Source organism: Diabrotica undecimpunctata, chromosome 7, assembly GCF_040954645.1.
Source record: "Diabrotica undecimpunctata isolate CICGRU chromosome 7, icDiaUnde3, whole genome shotgun sequence".
Classification (NCBI taxonomy): domain Eukaryota; kingdom Metazoa; phylum Arthropoda; class Insecta; order Coleoptera; family Chrysomelidae; genus Diabrotica; species Diabrotica undecimpunctata.
In genome coordinates, this window is record NC_092809.1 from 152349638 (window position 1) to 152369937 (window position 20300).

General features: G+C 32.6%; 1 protein-coding gene across 4 annotated transcripts in view; it reads right to left on the minus strand.

Annotated features, from left to right (window-relative positions):
• LOC140446047 (zinc finger protein rotund-like) overlaps positions 1-20300 on the minus strand; it is an 814816-nt gene that overhangs the window by 153540 nt on the left and 640976 nt on the right. The window lies entirely within an intron of this gene.

The following is a 20300-nucleotide window of genomic DNA, read 5'->3' on the forward strand; positions in this document are numbered from 1 at the left end:
CTGTTAATACATTTATTAATATCCTGCTTTTATAGATATGTTGAAGTTAAAACCGTTATATACTTTAAATTTGGAGGTAATATACACAATTTTAATGTAATGTAAATGTATTCAATTTAAATTGTAAGACAGTCTAATCCGGTTGACTACCAATAAATTACAAACTTAATATTAAAACTCATGTTCTTCAATATCAATTACAGTTAATGGAATTTAAAAAATGCCAAAAGTTTTTATATTGGATTGCGGGCCGACAACAATACAGTAGAAATAAATAAGTAAATTCAAGGGTGTCTAAAACCTGACCCCTTGTACAAAGAGGTAGACACATAATAAAAGCTGCCGAATTATTTATAGAAATATCGATATTTCTTGGAGTGAGTCTCCTCCGAAAATACAAAATTGAGTGAGGTAGGGCGACGGCAAAGCTTTATTGATTGTTGGTGAAATAATGTATATAGAAAAGGACCCGCCACTCATAAAATATTGCCGTCTTTATCGATTTATAATGTGAAGTTAGATTTTGTTGTAATGTGTTATATTATTTATCCATGTTATACATTTTTTCTTATAAATTATTTTAAAGATGGAGGTACAAGTGATGGTTATTTATAACACCGTATGGTTTATATATTTTGAAAATTATACCTCAATGTTTATTGTATTGTAAAATAATTTATTCAAATTATCTTCTTCTTCTTATCTTCTTCTTATATAATCTCCTTCAATAAATGGATTGGACGAAGGGGTACTATCGAGTGGCCAGCTAGGTCGCCAGAACTTACGCCTTTGGATTTTTTTCTGTGGGGTTATCTCAAAAACAAAGTATATGCAACACAACCAATTAGCATTCAAGACCTCAAAGAAAGGATAACCACAGAAATACGGAATATTTCACCTCAAACTTTAAACAAAGTTCGGGACGAGTTTTATAGAAGACTGTTATTGCCAACAACAAAGTGGAGAACATTTTGAGCATTTATTTTAATGTAATCCAATCAATTATCTCGGGTATTCTATGAACTAATTGTCTTGAACAAAATTATACTTAATTTCAAAATTTCACCTTGTATTATTCATAATAGACCCTGCATGATATAGTTCGTTGAGATCAGGTTGTTAAGGAGCTTTTAAAACCATAAAAATATACAGCAAAAATATACAACAAAACGCACTTTTAAATTTAAAAGTTAAGGTATCTCAACGTTTTTTATTATTTTCTAAAATAAGGACAAAAACAATTTTATTCCATAAGTGGTTTCCACACTGTATAACCAAACGTAACCTAACCTGACCTAACATATCTACTTCCTCAATAATTTGTAAAAAATCAAACATTTCAATAGGAATTTCAATAGGATCCACAAGAGTAAGCATACAAATGTAGCACTGTATTCTTGGCTTTTTAAGTTCTTCGGTTGGGTTTTGCACACAATCTTTTTAATTTTTGACTTCTTTACTTTTATTTCATAATTTTTTATATTTGGTGGCTCTCGTTCTTCCATATACAATATCCACATTGATTTTCTTTGTCTAATGCTATCTCTCTCTCTCTACACACACACATCCACATTGGTTGTTATCATCGCTATAAAAATCTTACATATCTTTGTATTCTTCATTTTGGCAGTCTATTTTCATCGTTTTTAATTCTAGTAGTCTTTATGGCATCTGAATATATTACTATTTTGTCATCAATCACCTACAAAACGCTCTAAATAAACTGCAGGGATGGTGCATAAAGTGGAAAATTGCACTAAACCCAGAGAAAACACAGAAAAGAAAAAGTAGACCAAACAGGGAAAAGGGAATCGCATACACTCTAATAAAATGGAGCAACGAGGCTAAATATCTAGGAGTAATCCTAGATAAGAAGCTAACATTCACTGAACATGTTAAACAAGCAGGTACAAGGCAAAAGCGCTAAAGAGTCAACTCTCTTCTCTAATAGGCAGAAGAAGTAAACTAGGATTTTAAACAAAAATCAAAATGGCAAATAGTGTAATTCTACCCACACTGGAGTATGCATCAGAACACCAATCGTAACGCTCAGATCATAAGCCTCCTCAGGTAAGTCACACGATGAGCAGGGGTGGAGAAAAAGCCTGGGGGTCAGATAGGTACTACTTCAATAACGAAATGGGACCGATTTGATCTTTGGACATGTGGATGCCACTGTACAAAGGTATACACATGTTTCTAGGTTGTATTTTAGCTTAGTATGTCTTTTTAAATTTATAAAACGCTCTTTGTTCATAAATCTGCTGTTAAATCCTTACCTCTTACTATCAATGGTTCATACTGGAACAAGACGATTTCTTTTGATTTATTTTGGGGAATGAAGTTATGCATTATATACTTATTAAAAAAATAGTGAACTTATTGGAAGCATATCGAACTATGCTCGAAAATTTGCCTAGCAATGTCATCTTCTGATTGATCCTTCTCAATTATCTTTCTTTGAATCGTAAATTGTAATAAGTGATGATGTTCTCAAAGTCCCTGTCATTTTTAGTGTTATTAGTTGATAAGCAGTTTAATTCCACTTTTCTTTAATTCATGTTACTATGTCGGCATGCTAAGAGGCACTCTGTTAGTACGTTCTTACGATACATAGTCACATACACACACTTTTATGAAATCCCAGTTTCCGGTGAGATGAGACTATCCAGAGTATGGAATGCTTATGTACGACGATCAAACGGGTCACGTCACATTGGAAATGGTCCATCAAGTAACCATCAAGCTATCCAACCACCCCGCCTCAATCGCGTAGCATAACGTTAGGAAGGCGTACTAGTTTAATTTTGGACGACTTGGGAAATGGGGCATCCGAGACGCCTTTGATGCGACAAAAGCGCTTAATTTTAGAGGCAGTGTTAAGAGTCTTTAGCCCTTTGGGTCCTTACTTAAGATACATGTATGGTTGATTGTAACAAATTAAGAGAGCTTTCTAAATATATAAAGAAAATATAATGATTAATAGGTTTTATAACTGCTGTCTGTTAGTTACTTATAATTTGACAAAATATAACGATGATACCGATCATTTTTATGATGGCGCCTACTGAATTATTCCAAAACTGACAGTTCTTTAGGTTTATTGTAATTAATTAAAGCAAAATGTATTAGTATAGTATACTGAAATAATTTAAAATGTTAATTTAAATTTTACTTCTCATAAAACATAAAATATAGCGGAAAGTAGCGAATAAAAAACTAGATCTCGACTACATCTTTTGCTGATTTCAAGTTTTTTAAAGGAGTGTTATATTTACATAAAAATATCTTTCAATTAAGTGCTAATAGTGAGAATATTTAAATTCTGTCGTTCTATTATAAAACTTCCTGTTCCATGTAAGCAAAACGTACCTACTGTCTGCAAATGTATATTAATACTGTTTAAGATAAAAACTTAATGGAATTAATGTAAAAACATTTACATATTACCTTGCATTGTATTTAATTATTTTGAAATCAACAAAGGGTATTCAATACAAAATATTACTCAAATCTTCAAATTTTAATCATTTAGTTGAATGCTGTTCAACAAAAAATAGTAAAGTAAAAAAGTAAAAAGCATAGTAAGAAATATAGTAGAATCTTCTTTCCTTGAATATATCCATGTTTACACAGATGCATCTAAAACAATTTCTGGTCATCAGGATCATCATTTGTTATAAGAGACAACAAAAAGTTTCAAATTGCCAACAGAATCCACTGTGATAAAGACTTAATGAATTCCCTTCATATACTGTCAAAAATGTACACCTGCAACCTGATTGCTAAATTAATTAAAAACAAGATGCAGCAGCTGGAAAACAAAACATTAGTCTTCGTGTGGGTACCATCACATATAGGCAATAAAGGAAACGAACTAGCTGATAAAAATGCTCTAGAAATAGCAAACTCCCCAAATATCAGACCGATAATAAAACCATTAGCAGAAGATCTCAATCCGTACTTTAAACAAAAGCTGATGTGTAATTGGAATAAATGTTGGGAAGAAAAATCCTCAAAGTTAAAAGAAATTAAACCAAATTTTGGACGATAGGGTAACAACGTCCCTAGCCGTTTCCTTCATGAAGAAGGAACCTCAACCAAAATGTGCGAGTTGTGACCTGCCGTTAACAGTGAAACACGAATTAACAGAGTGTCCCAAATATGGTGTTGAAAGACTAACTAATAAAATTTCATCAGTTATACGAAATAGTTTTAGTGAGTGTACCAGTGAAAATATTGTGAAATTTTTAAGAGACTGTAACATATTGAACCACATATAAGTATGTTATTTATTTGTTATTTGTAATCATTATTGTTTACATTAAATCCATCCGCTAATAACCAATATGGTTGATGCAGCTGCCTTTAAATAATAAAAAAAATATAGTAGAAGATAGGTAAGCAGTTCTGCTTTAAGATATAATGCGGCAGCTCATTGTTCTGGGAATTAAATATGTAATTAAAAATATTTATTTTTCACTTAGATAGAGAGCCTTAAAGCAGGACATGTCGTGTGTGGTAAAATTAATTTTGAACCTTTTTTTATTTACATTTTACCTTACAGACACCCTTCCTCTTACAGCATGTAATTACCCTTGTTATTGTTAGAATTATTGATACTAAAAGAGTTAAATCTAAAATAAACGTAAGTATACAGTTCAAAATTTTTAAAATGCAGCAAAAAATGCAAGGATGTCCCCGCTTTTTTTATTTACATTAAAAATACAAAACCTAAAAATATAACATTTTTTTTAAAACAAGAGTCTTCTCATTATTATACTCGTAATTTGTCAGAATATTAATTGCACAATACAACAATTAACAAGGAATTACTTAAAATACTTATATACTTAATTCATTTTCTCCTTTTTCCGTATTTTCTTCGTCAATATCATCATTTCATTCAATAACAAATTTATTTCCACCATTAATCTGGAAGTGATCAATATTCTTATAGTAGGTACTCTTCAACTTTGATCACTTTGGCGATTTTTTTCTGATAGTCTTCTTCGGTAATATTAGATATTTCCTTTTTAATTACAACAACTATTAGCTTCTTATCAAATTTGGGAAATGTATTTTCACGCCTTATACTTGGCTTTAATTGTCCCCAAATTAAATCTATAGCACACACACAATAATAGGGAAAAAGTCTCAATATAGTGTGTACATGGTTTTCAGTAATACTCTCTAGCTAGGGAGTATATATTGCTTCGTGTGTATAACTTCAATAAATTGTTTTTTTGTGTAAAAATCTTTGATGTAGAAATAATTTTTTATTAAAAACCTTTGCAGTTTAGCTTTCTTCGAATATGTATTTGATATTTTAGTGAGCTGTCGGGAATGATAGGAAGCGTTTTCTTACACTAGTTGGCTCCAAGCTTGGGATCAACGAGTTTTCGAACCGATCTTCAAAATATCATCTTCCATACTTTTATGGTAGTTAACAGTACAATCCTCTATTTTCTTCCCACATAATTACACTCCTTTTACTTACGTCTGCTCTTATATCCAATACTTCCGTAATGGTATCACTGTATAAAGATAAAGAGGTCTTTCAGGACTGTAAAAATTATAGAGGCATAAATTTAATGTCGCAAACAATAAACATTTGGGAAAGAACTGTAAAGCGGATAATATTGAGGGAGACATCAATAGGAGAAGGACAGTTTTGGTTTATGCAACGAAGGGGAACAAGGGATGCTTTGTTTGTTTTAAGAATACTAATAGAAAAATACGGCATGAAGAAAGAGAGCTTAATTTAGTATTTAATGATCTTATGAAGGCGGACGACACAGTCTCTAGACAGGAGCTATGGAGGTGTATGAGGGAGAAATGAGTTCCTGAGAAGTATGTAAGGGTTGTGAATGATATGTATGAGGGAGTATATATCAAAGTAAGGACTTGTTTCAGATTGACCGAAAGTTTTCCAGTTACGGTTCCAGTTGGTTTGCATAAAGGCTCTTCACTATTTAATCTTATTATGGACGTACTGACAGAGAAGGTAAGAGAGGGAGCTTCTTAGTCAATGCTCTTTGCGGATGATATCAGGTTAGTGGAGGAGAGCAAAGAAATGTTAGAGGAGAAGTTGGAGGTTTGGGGAAGGGCTATTCATGAGAGAAGACTTAAGGTTAGCAGATCGAAAAATAAGTATGTGTGGTTGGGAGAAACAGGAATGATTGGGAAAATTTTAACCCTTTAAAAGAAATTTGATAACAGAAGAAATCTTGGAAATGGTGAAGGACGGAAGAAGGCAAAAGAATATCAACATAACTCAGTATCAACAGCTGCAAGAAGGAAAATAAGAAAATAATAAATTCAATCTCCATAAGAAAGTTAAAGAATTAGCTGGGGTAGCAAAACAAAAAACCTCAAGCATACTATTGGACAAACAAGGAAATATTTTAGTGGAGACAGAACAAAAATTAGGAAGATGGAAAAAATATATAGAGGAATTATTCTATGACCAGAGACAGGACAATATATATAAAGATAATCAGAGTAAAGACGAGGGACCCAAAATAACAAAGTCAGAAGTTATGCATGCAGTAAAGTCCATGAAAAATAATAAAGCTGCTGGTCCAGATGAAATACCAAGTGAAATGCTAAAACTGGTCAATGAAAAAAACATAGATCTTTTAGTCCAACTACTGAACACAATCTAGTACACAGGAATCATTCCACGTGAAATGTAGACCTCAACATTTATTTGTCTACCAAAGAAAGTAAATGCCAAAGAATGTAGTGATTATCAAACGATCAGTCTGTCACATATCTTAAAAACCCTGCTAAAAATCATCCATAATAGAATACACGCTGCGCTGGAGATGTTTGACCCAAAGAGGTTTGGATGTTAATAGAGATCTTTATGTATGCTTTATAGACTACAACAAGGCATTCGATAAGGTAAAACATGACCGACTTATAGAAGTACTCAAAAACAAGAATCTGGATGTGAGGGATGTAAAATTGATATCAAATTTATACTACAGCCAACGATCAAATGTGAAAATTGGAATAGAAGTGTCAGAAGAAGTGGAGATAAGGAGAGAGATCAGGCAAAGTTTGCTTACTGTCGCCGTTATTGTTTAATGCTTATTCTGAAGAAATCATACAAGAAGCTTTGTAAAACGAGACAGTCAGCATAAAAGTGAACGTAAGTTTAATTAACAACATTAGGTATGTCGACGATACAGTCATAATAGCCGACAACTTGGAAGACTTAGAAAAAATAATGAACAAAATATTAAAATATAGTGGAGAATACGGACTCTCTCTTAACATCAAAAAAACCAAATTCATGAAAATTAGCAAGAACAACAATACAAATTAAATATTAACGGTAGGCGACCAGCAGATTAAGAGAGTAAAAAGATATGCTTACTTGGGAACGATAATCACAGAAAAAAACGATTATACTGCAGAAATAAGAGTCAGAATTGAAAAAGCACGTGAAACTTCGTGAAAATGAAAAAGATTTTATGCAGCAAAGGTCTGACATTGGCCCTCACAATAAGGCTAATTAAATGCTATGTACACAATGTACTCTACTATGGAGCTGAATCATGGACATTAAACCGGAACACAATAAATCGACTTGTAGAAATGTAGAAATGTAGACATTTAGAAGATTGTTAAGAATTTCATGGGTAGATAGAGTCACGAATACAGAAGTGTTAAGAAGAATAGGCAGAGAGAGGAAAATGGAAAACACAATAAAAGAAAGGAAATTGCAATATCTCGGACATGTGATGAGAGGCGAAAGATATAACATCTTGAGACTCATAATTCAAGGAAAAGTAGAGGGTAGGAAGAAGACGCGTTTCCGGATGAATAACCTGAGAGAGTGGTTTGGTTGCAGCTCAAGGCACTTGTTCAGAGCAGCTGCCTCGAAGGTTAGAATAGCCATGATGATTGCCAACCTTCGTCGCGGAGATGGCACTTACAGAAGAAGAAGAAGAAAAGAAATTTAGTTGCTTCTTAATGATGAAATTTTATACCTAAACAGATTATATAGGTACCCACATACTTGGCTTATTAAAATTACAAGAAAATTTCAAATATTTTAAAATTCTACGTGACTGGTTTATAACATTACGATGAGGCTGTATCATAAAAACTATGCCCTCAATAGTTTTAAAACGGTATATTTTCATAATCTTCTTGTGTAGTTAATTACTTTTTTACCGTTTTTAGCGTTATGCCTCCTGTTTCATTTTGTTTGTTTTCTTTTCCTGTTTCATATTTTTATAATATAACTAATTTTATAATAGTTGAAACAGTTTTTACTAGTTTTGATATGATAATTTTATTTTCAATTCTCTAAATTTTTCAATCTCTAATTTCTGCACTGCCGGCTAAATTTATTTTTTTTTTAATTATGCGACATATATTTTTAGCCTTAACCCTTATCCGGAAAAGGTGTGTCCATCGGACACACTTACAGATACGTTACTGTATATTTCAAAAATCGCAGTATATTATTACATCAAAAATTAGGACTTTGTCGACTTTAAAGTAAACTTATTGGAGACAACAACTTAATATTTTAAGCCAATCAAAATAAAATGTAAAAAAAGAAAACTATTTTTACTGACGTAACCGGACAGTGCGTGTCCGTCGGACACAATTTGCTATTCGATGCGGTTACGCCACTGGTTATCAATATTTATCGACTGTCGGTCACGTGAAGTACTAAACAAGCTATGACTAGTTTAAGTAAGTATAAAATAAAACGTAGATTGAGACTAGTATACTTCATGATAAAATTTCAGCTCTTGAACAACACATCAGAAACAGTCAACCAGAAATGTGTGTTGCTAAAGATAAAACTGAGTGGTGATCACAACCTTTTCCGACTGGACAAACACGAGTTCATAATTTAGTAAAGGAATCACTACACAACTTTCAACTTCCACATGGAACACGCATTGAAGACCCACTAGACACATTTCGCTTATATTTGACTGAAAATGTTGTGGATGACATTGTCCCTTACACCAATCTAGAGGCTCATCCTGTATTGCAAAATAAACCATGTAAGTTCTACGATAGAATTGAAATGTATGCTTTCTTTGGTCTCCTGTTTACCGCCCGGCATCTGAAATCAAACTGTGCAAGTTACCAAACTTTGTGGAATTCAATTTATGGACCACAGATTTTTTGAGCCACTATGGTTATAAATCGGTTCAAAGAGCTTTTGCGTTTTATTCGTTTCGACGACAAAACGACAAGATCCAAGAGACGTAAAAAAGATAAACTAGCTGCTATACGGGATATATGGAATCAAGTACTAGGAAATTTGAAAAATCATTATTTGCCAGGACGAAATATAACAATCGACGAGCAGTTGATTGTGGGCATGTGACTCAGAAACTTTTTATCCTCTAAATGTGATTCCATATCTCGGCAAAAAAGGTAATCAAGTAGCTACTTGTTTGGGTCGTAAAACCAACAGAAACGTAACATGTGAGAACTATTTTACGGACTTAGATATTGCTTATAATATGCTATCTAATGGTTTAACAATTGCTAGCACAGTTAGAAAACATAAAAAGTTTATTCCTCCTGAGTTTCAAGCATGTAAGAACAAGGAGCCATTGTCTTCTACATTTGGTTTTACAAAATGGCAACATTGGTATCATACGTGTCTAAGCCTATGACAAGTGTCATAGTGTCAACAATGCATTACTCGAATAAGATTAGAGAGGAGATGAACTATAACCCAGAGATTATAATTCTCGACTATAATAAAACAAAAACTATAATAAAATGTGGAGTTGACTCGCTCGACCAGATAGTGGATTAATATATGTGCAAACGTAAAACAAACCGTTGGATTTTCGCATATTTTATGAATATGTTAGATGTATGCTGTCTAGCATCTTATGTTATTTGGATCAACCCGCATCCAAACTGGAACATAAAAAGACACGAAAAAAGACGTCTATTCATAATTGAAACAGCAGAATAACTTATAAAGCCCTATATTATCCGCAGATCGAACGTAGGACTGTCTATATCAACTAGATTCCTTAAGGCGAACTTTGCAGGAGAAGCAACTGCCACACCTCAGTCAATACAGAAAAGAAGATTTTAAAAAAATCAAGAATAGAAAAACAAACTTGTAATACTTGCAGCAAGAACGTTTGCAACGACTTCTTTTTCTTAAAGTTCCATCTCCTATCGGAGGTTGAATATCATAACGGCTATGGTCACTTTGTTGGCTGCTGCTCTGAAAAGTTGTAGTGAACTACAGTTAAACCATTCTCTAAGGTTTCTCAGCCAGGAGATGCGTCTTCTTCCTATGCTTTTTCTTCCTTGGATCCTTCCTTGCATAAAAATTCTCAGCAGCTCATATTTTTCTTCTCTGGTTATGTGACCCAAATACTCTAGTTTTCTTCTTTTTATGCTGTTCATAATTTTTAACTCCTTATTTAGACGTCGTAGTACCTCAGCATTGGTAATCCTTTGAACCACTGAATTTTTAATATTCTTCTGTAACGACTACAGCAGTGTAAAACATGAGAGTATTAGTTGCATAAGAAAGTAATAAAATGTCATATCATTGTATATACTTTAGAATTATAGATTAAGATTTGCGTTGTTTTTTATGTTTTATAGACCGAGCACTCACTAATTATTACTTTATTAGCTAAAAATAAAAATTCAAATGAATTGTCACATATTTTAATAATTATAACATGAAATACCATAATATTGTTACCCTGTGTCCGACGAACACACTCTGTCCTACTACGTCAGAAAAAATAAGTGTCCGGATGAGGGTTAAGAAATGTTATACTTCTGTCATTTTCTTACCAATTATTTAACTTTAAATTGTTCGTGGCTCTATGCTACTAATAAAATATTCTATATCTCACTATACGATATTCCATGTTACTTTTTATTTAAATTTCGATAACTTAAATTATATTTTATTCAATCTCCTCGTATAAATCACTATTTCTTCAACTCAAACGGTATTAAAAATATTTGATATGATTATCTACCAACAAAAAAATAACTTACATCTTTCTTGATTCTTTCTCGCATAAAGAAAAAAATATAATCCCTGAAATCCATTTCCGAGTACTACAATACATCCAAAACCGGTAAACAAGTTAACAAAAAAACCGTATTATATCCCATGTGGTACAGGGCTCGTGCCGAATGCTGCAAAAACGTTCACAAAAAATACGTTAGAAATTCCTATTTGACACCCCAAAAAGTACATAACGGAAAAAATTGTCTAACAAAACAAAATTAAAGCCCTTGTCCCTTTTTTGACCCTTGGTCACCATTCTTTAGAATGTGACCGAATTACACATCGATGACGCTACGAAAGAACATTCTTTCACTTTATTTTTTCGAATTCAAATAGACCCATTGAAAAATCTGACCAAACATCTACTGAGACGTTAAAGTCGTGGGTATATTTTAGTGAACTGCAGATTATTAGTTACCTGGTCGATTGGAATTAAATAGGGGACCCCGATATACCATACGGAAATTTCTGTTCTACCTGTGCAACCCTACGTTCGGATCGCTGTAATGTAATCGTGGTATGCAGTCGAACAAGAAGATTTGCATAGCTTCGTGAGAAAAAAGCAGGCTGCTTATAGCTGTCAACTGTTTAATATTCAAATCTAGCATGCTAGATCGTTACGGCACTGTTATATCGGAGCTCAAAAGTAATCAGTCATGAAACAGTGAATTTTTCCAAGATTGGAGATTAAAATAAAAAACCGATTAGAGGGTTGAAAAAGGTGTCATTTTTTCGAAGCGTAATTTGTCACATTAGTTTTGTGATACGAGAAAATAATTTGACGGTGACATTTTTTCTTCCTTAACGATGTTGTCACTTTTGTTGCCACTTTGTGTCGGACTGATTTAAATGAAAAATTGATGAGTATGTCTTTAGTATGTGAGAATTTTGTTCTCCAATTGTCGTCCTTTTATTTATATAAAAAAAACTATTGCCGATTGATTGTAAAGAATAGCACGGCATGACTCCGTTTATGTCATTATTCAAAATTTCAAAGAAATTATAAAATATAAAAATATATTTTACTATATAACAATATTATAATATATAAATATGAAAATATAAGGTCTCGATCTCTTTGAGACTCTGTGTCTATTAATTTTAATTTTAACTGTAATATAGCAATTTATGACTGACAGTTGTTGTCTACATTTCTATCGATAGAAAGTTAAAAATAGATCCTGCCATAGTTAATGTTTAAAAAAATAATTAACACGATTTTGAACTCTGTAGAAAAATTAATAGTTAAACAATACAAAGAAAAGACAGGAATTTGTAAAATTACCGGGAACGGGTAAATTAAATAAAATGGATTTAATATGTTAAATTATAAGCATATGGTATTGGCAAGGCATATAGGTAAGTTTTACGATACCACACGAAACACGAAATCTTAGTATAATGGAAATGTTACAGTTGAGTCGAAGAAATTTACTTGGTATGAAAAAATTGCCAAAATGGAAAAAAAATGTTAGACAACTGTTGTTTGTGAAAGATTTCATCACACGTATCATAGTAGTTACAAGTTAAGAAATATAGAAATATATTAGCAGTTTAATTTTTCCAAAATTTTCATGACTATTTTCAATATCTTAATTATTATATATCAAGTTTGTTTTCCAAAACTTATATAAAAACTACATCGGCGTATCAGATACGCCGATGATACAGTGTTAATTGCGGATTCCGACTTAGGTCTACAACGACTCATCGACAAGACCAACTCGACCTGTGAGCAATTTGGTATGAAAATAAACATTAAAAAAACCAAAGTGATGTCAATCCGAAAAAACCAAAACGTACCTCAACCTTGCACAATAAATGGGCACATTTTAGAACAGGTCAATAGATTTAAGTACCTGGGATGTTGGATCGATAGCAGCCTAAATCCTGATCTAGAAATAAGATCGAGAATAGAACAGGCCAGAAAATCTTTCGAAAAAATAAAAAAACTGCTTTGTGATTCTCGAATAAAACTCGAAATTCGACTACGTTTATCAAAATGCTACGTCTGGTCGACTCTTCTATATGCAGTTGAAACGTGGACCCTTAAAACATCAACCGTAAATAAATTGGAGGCCTTTGAAATGTGGATCTACCGGAGAATACTCAAAATTTCATGGACATCGCATACCTCAAACGAAGAAGTGCTGCATAGAATAGGCAAGGAAAGATAACTTTTTAACACAGTAAAAGTTAGAAAAACATCATACCTAGGCCACATACTGAGAAATAATAAGTACCAATATGCCCAACTTATAGTGAAAGGAAAAATCGAGGGAAAGAGAGGCTTAGGAAGGAAAAGACTATGGTGGCTCAGAAACATCCGACAATGGACAGGGCTAAATTTTGAACAGCTAATAAAAACAGCTGAAGATAGAGAAGAGTTTAAAATTGTAGTAGCCAACCTCCATTGAAGAGAAGGCACTTTAAGACGATATAAAAACTAATATTGCACTTCAAGATATCAGACGCATGGAGAAACAGCATAATGATACCAATGTTCAAAAAAGGGGATAAAGAAGACCCCAACAACTATAGAGGTATAATTTTAATAAAAAAAAAACATTGGAGTTAGGGCGGGATGGATGAAGTGGGAGGAAGTGAGTGGTGTTTTTTGTAACAGGAAGATTTATTCCAAAGAAACTAAGGAAAGACTAGCTATGGTCTAAGCATTTAAATGCTTAGATGGATGACTGGAGTGATAAAAAAATATAAAATTAAAAATGTACATATTAGAGGCAGTCTAATGTATAAAGACACCCTGTATGAAGAATTGTTGAGTTGTAAGTTACTGGAAGCAATACGGGAGGAGGAGCACAGAAGACTTGATAAGGTACTCTTTGGCATAATATATCTGCTAAAGGGATTGATATTTGTTCAACTCAAGAAAGAAACTTGAATAAATGCAGTAGAGGTCAAGGTATGTATTAAATGAAGGCTCTCAATTAACGATTAAATTTACGCGTATCCTCCAATTTTACTAGTAAACTATATGTTGCTTGTATGGATTTCTTTGCCTAGGAGGATGAAACCAAGGACAAAATAACGAAAAATCTATAAGTATAAATTGAATGAAAGTATAATGATACAGCGGATCCATGACTAGACTGATTTCCTCATACCTAGTTGGTCGGAAATTTAGTTCTGATAGGGCAAGTCTTATTAGAGCATGAGACTCTGGAGGTGTCACACACGATATTGTCATCCGTACTGTATAACAACATACTGCAGACATTACAAGAACACCAGTGGGTGTTACTTTCTTCCTGCAGTCTTTCCTTAAAAAAAGTATAAAAACCTATAAAAAAAACTGCCTCAGCCACCAAAATGATTTAAAAACAATAACAAAAATATAAAAAATAATAATACTAAAAATAAAGAGGGGCCTACTCACACCGAACGCTAAATCGCTGCACCGGGCATAGACAACACGACAAATCGACGGCATCGGGACTATAGCAAATCAAACTGTCCTGTTTCTTTACGCGAAGAAGATAGCGTCATGTAAAAGTCTCATTTCTCCGGACTTTCACATAAAAGGCAATTAAGATCATAGTAGTTCCCCACGGTATAAACTTACGTGTGGGGGAGGTGGTGGAGTGTCTAGAGAGAATTGGATCTGGGAGAATTCGTCTCTGGCTTGTCCAGGTGCCAATCCTCCCCACCTCAAAAGTGGATGTCTTATTGTTATTTACGGGTATGCATGCCTTTTCAGGCTGTGATTACTACTTCTTTTCTGTCTTTTCAATTATATCGCGATAAAAGATTTTATATAAAAAGTCATGACAAACAAACTATACATACGACATATTTTAAGCGTTTGAAAAAGTAGCGCTAAATAGATATATATTTAAAATTGTATGTATATTATATAACTAATTTTAATTTTTACTATATTTCTTTTGTTATCCCTTACTTCAGGACGACTCTTTTTGTTCCTTTACCTATCTAAACAATAAACAATGGCATACACCAAACAGGCAGATGAAAATATCTATTTACCAAAATAATATTTACAATTGAACATTGGTATATGTGAATCCAACAAAATGTATCTACTCAAAAATATGCAGTAGGATTCATCGGAAAATAAAACATTTTGTTGACTTATTATGCTCAAAGCCATGGCGATTTGCTTCCACTCTATTTTTCTGCAGTTTCAGAAGTGAATGGTTTTGAGATATACATATTGTTAAACATAGTGCACCCGTTGGTTATTTTTATGTAGTTTTTTAATATTAGTTTCCGTATCAAAATATTTGCTTATTGTACAAATGACATTTACTTAATAAAAATCGTCATTTATAGTTTTAAATTTTAACTTTTTATGAAATTTGCTGTTACGATGAAAATTCATGTTCAATTTACGTATTAAAGTACATTTGAAAATCATTGATAGCACAAATTTCATAGCAAAGGACTAAATACAGGGTTGATCAATGCTCACTGACGAAGAATATAGAATTACTTTAATATAAAGGAACTTAAATGTCCATATTTCGTGCCCACATTAATTTTTATAAAAATACTAAATATTGGTTTAGGACATTTCCTTACAAGTTAGTAATAAATATATTTCCGGTGCTAGCGTCATATAACCTTATAATTAGTAATATACATAAATTTATATACGTAAATACATAAGTTATCTTCTTCCGATAAGGATGCATCATCATCATCATCATCATCATCATCATCATCATTATCATTATCATTATAATTATCATCATCATCATTATCATCATCATCATTGATTATCTATTAACATATCGAGTTTTCAGAACGTTTCTTCCTCTGCTATGACACGTCTTATAACTTTTTGCCAATTTTCAGATGAAATTTTTGATATGGAGTCAGATAATAGTTGACGAACATCTTGAAGTTGAAATGTTGTATTATTTCTCGCGACATATCCCTTCATTTGAGCCCAGTTTAATTCTATACGGGTAAGTTCACAGTGATAAGGTGGTAATCGCAACTCTTTTTTGAGGGAACCTTCTGCCGGCACTACTATTTCTTTGGGGATTAGCTAATCCAAGAGTTCTTGTTTTCTCCATTTAGTGCTATGTAACGGTTCCTTTAATCTTGAATGATAACTGGCATTGTCCATGACTGTTATAGAATTGGAATCATTTGACTGAAGTTTCGTCAAAAACATCAGCAGTAATTTCTTCATGGCAGTCGTTCGTAGAATTTGAATTAAAATCTAGCAAGCCACCATCAACAAATCCTTTCTCGCCTTCAATATGAGTGATACTTAAACGGCAATCTTTACCATTTTGAAATTTTAAGCCCATAGATCTACCTTCTTTAAAGGCCTAACGAGCATATGTAACCAGTTTATCTTGCCAAACGTTTTTTAAAAAATGCCCTTTATTTATCTTATGTTTCATCTAAATATATACAAGAGCATCATGTACATTTAACACTAAAGTTTTCATTGGCACGGTTAAATGACACTTTAATCTCACAGGAGTAAAATTAGATATTTGTGACATTTTTACTACACAAGTTCAGTTAATTATTATCGCTTTTTATTATACACCCAACAATTCTGCAAGTTATAATCACAGGAATTTACAAACAGAACCTGTTAATCTTATGTAATGATCTGCCAAATACGTTATGTCCCTTGGAAATTTTAATCCTTTCTAAGAAAGTTGAGATCTTATAAATTGATCTTCTCCTTTTTGGAAATTGTAAATATTTTGTATCTGCATAGATTAGGTACTTATTTTCAAAACAATGCTGAATATTTTATTTTAGAAAATCTCGCTCACGGTTTTCTGATATTATATTGGGTTTTATCTCACGTGCAATAAAATTTGTGTTATCAATCATTATCATTTTTAAATGTACTACAAGTTACAAGAAAAATTTTAAACTTTAGTTCAAATTTTTCAACTTAAAATTATTCTTTTGAGAAACTAATATTCGAGGGAAATATGCCAGTTATATTTTGTAGCAACTAAAAATAATGTTTGAAATTTAAAGTGGCTCCAAATGGTTTTTAAAACATATAGAGCGCGTTTAAAGCTTCTCAGATTACTCAGATACGTACTGTTGTTTTATTGACTTCCAAAAGGCATTTGATTGTATTAAAGACTTTATATTGATCGAAGTTCTAAGAGAAATTTGCTTGGATGGCAGAGACGTTCGCATAATTGCAAATTTGTATTGGAATAAAACAACATCAGTTTTAATAGATGGTTTGAAATCACAGGCTCTTAATATTAAAAGAGGAGTACAGCAGGGATGCCTCTTGTCGATCCTGCTTTTTAACATTTACTCCAATAGAATTTTCAGAAATGTAGTTTCTGAAGGAATAATTATTGTGAACGGTAAAGTTAGCAATAATTTGCGATATGCAGACAATACAAGAAGATTTGCAAACATTACCTGACAGTGTCTTTGACAGCTGTAAGGAAGCAGGTCTGGATCTGAACATACGGAAAACCAAAATACTCGTAATAAGTAAACAACAGAATATAAGACAGTTTATATATATATATATATATATATATATATATATATATATATATATATATATATATATATATATATATATATATATAAATAGTACCAAATTGAGCAAGTTGATCAAATTGTTTAGCTTGGATATCAATTAAACTGTAATGCAGAGAGTCACGGTGGAATTAGATCCAGAATTGAGCAGGCCAGAGCCGCTCTTAGAAGGATGCCGCCTACTTCGCTGGTACGTGTTTTCATTCTTACTTTAGAGTATAGAGTCTTGGACCGTGAATAAAAATGATCTTGGGGCTTTCGAAATGTGGTGCTATAGACGAATTTTAAAAGTTTCTTGGGTGGAGAAGATACGAAACTCTAAAATACTATAACGTCTCACCAAAACTATTGAGATTATAAAAAGCATTAGGAAGAGACAGCTGGAGTACTTCGGATATGTAATGAGAGGTCCCAAATATGGATTGCTCCAAAATATTATGCAAGGGAAAATAGTAGGTAAACGCGGTCCAGGACGAAGAAAGATTTCATGGTTAAAGAACTTGCGAAATTGGTACAGTATTGATACAAGCATGATGTTTAGTGGGTAGTGAATAAAATTAAGATAGCTATGATGGTACCCAACGTTCTGAAAGAACATGGTACATGAAGAAGAAAAATCGTTAAAAACTAAGTACAGGCCCTATTTTGTAATACCTATTATTTTAAATGGAATCATGTGGCAAACAATGCATTAGTTAAAAGCTATTGTCTCACTAAATATGGTTAATGTTCAAAAGGCAGCCGTTTAGTGTTGGCTTTTTTTTTCATTTTTCTACATTCTCAGAATTCCTTTGTTTTTGATTAACAACTGTCAAGATATGACGCTATAAATATTATTCTTAAATGACAATATATAGCATTTCTGGAAATTTATATTTTGCATATAAAAGAGGTATTCTTTCACTGCAAATCAATTTACCATAATTTTATTAATTCATAATAACACAATAAAATCGCCCAAATATCTAGAAATGTAATGAGCTCTACAAGAGCTTCCAAATGAAGTATTACTTACTACATAATTTCATTTAAAACTATCTTACAAAAAATGCGCGTCAATGAATAAATCATACCAAAAACTAAGAACAAACAGCTAAGCATAGCAAGGTACATCTGAAAATTTGATTCAAGTTTTTAGGAATAATTGAGCGGGAGGGGAGATTTTAGATTACTGGAGAAAAAATCCAACTAAAATAAATTTGACAGAGGGTTTTTTAATCTATGGCTGATTAAAAACAAATGATAATATTTCAATTACATAAATTTAATTAATAATATCGAACGGCGAATACAGTTTGCAGGATGACATGATGAAAACTACGCATAATTTTTTATCAGAATATGTTATTGAAAATGTTTTAACTAATTATTTTAAATTAGCCAATTATAAGGTTATATTAATTTGATAGATTTGTGGGCGCAGTTTTGTCCAGTTCAGTTTGGTAATTTCTATGATAAAACATTATATTTATATTATGTATTTACGTTTCTATTTGACATTTTAGCTTTAAACACTAATTTTGTTACTGCGCAAGGAACAGTCACTAATGGTAATGACAATTATAATTTCATGGTAACTAATTAACACGTTTATTTCTTTAATTTATATTAAGAATCTTCTACTTGATGACAATTAATAACAAAAAATAATGAATTTATGATTTTCTATGTTCAATTTTACGTTTACAGTTTTTGGGTCGAGAACACCTTATTTTTTTGGGTGTTACTTGTGCCTTTATATACACTTGAGTGCAAAACAATCGACTCAAAAGCGATATTTGAGATTACACCTTCTGTTTCAATGTAAGAAGTATAAACATAAAAAGATGTAATGTGCAAACAATAACTTTATTATTGAACTTACAAGAACTGCTATTGCATTATTTGCAAGACGCATTATAAAAACAATATGCAGCACGCACTGGGTTTCCTAAATATTCATCATTGGAACTAACACAAGAAACGTTATAAACAGAGAAAGCATCAATTACACAATGAATTTCTTTATGTTTCAGTATTTGATATTACCACCCCTACTCCTAATTACACTTTCCAATCGATTTCGTATGGATCGGATGACTTTTCTAATAAATTTTTGAGACATTGCTTCCCATTCATAACTAATCGCAGCTCTCAATTCCATTATCTTCCTTGGTGCATGATTTCTGTCCCAGATCCTTTGTTTAAGCTCATCTCAAACATGCTCCATTGGATTTATGTCGGGGCTCAACGCAGGCCAATTTATTGAAAGTATACCGATCTCAGTCAGATAGGTGGTGGTGACTCATGCGGTATGGCATCGTGCATCAAAATAAAGGCATTACCAATAAATCGCGCGTATTAACGCGTAAACCTCCTCCACGTCCTCCAGCAGGCACGAAAACCAACTTGATTTTTCCATCCATGTAAATGCCTGTCCAAAACATACAAGAACCTCCTCCACATGAAACAATTTCTCGTATACAACATTGAGCAAATCGCTCACCTGGCATTCTATAGACTCGACGCCTTTCGTTGCCATGTAGGCAGATCCTACTTTCGTCGGAGAATAATACTTGATTTGATATCAGCCAAACTAATCGACCCCTTTCATCATCTACAACGACTGAAGAATGGTGCCAAAAAAATATATCTGTGTCCTGAGCCTTCTCCCTAGTATTTCGGTTCAAAGTATGTTACTTGCAAAGTTAAAAAGATTGCAATAGCCATAAACACCGCAGAA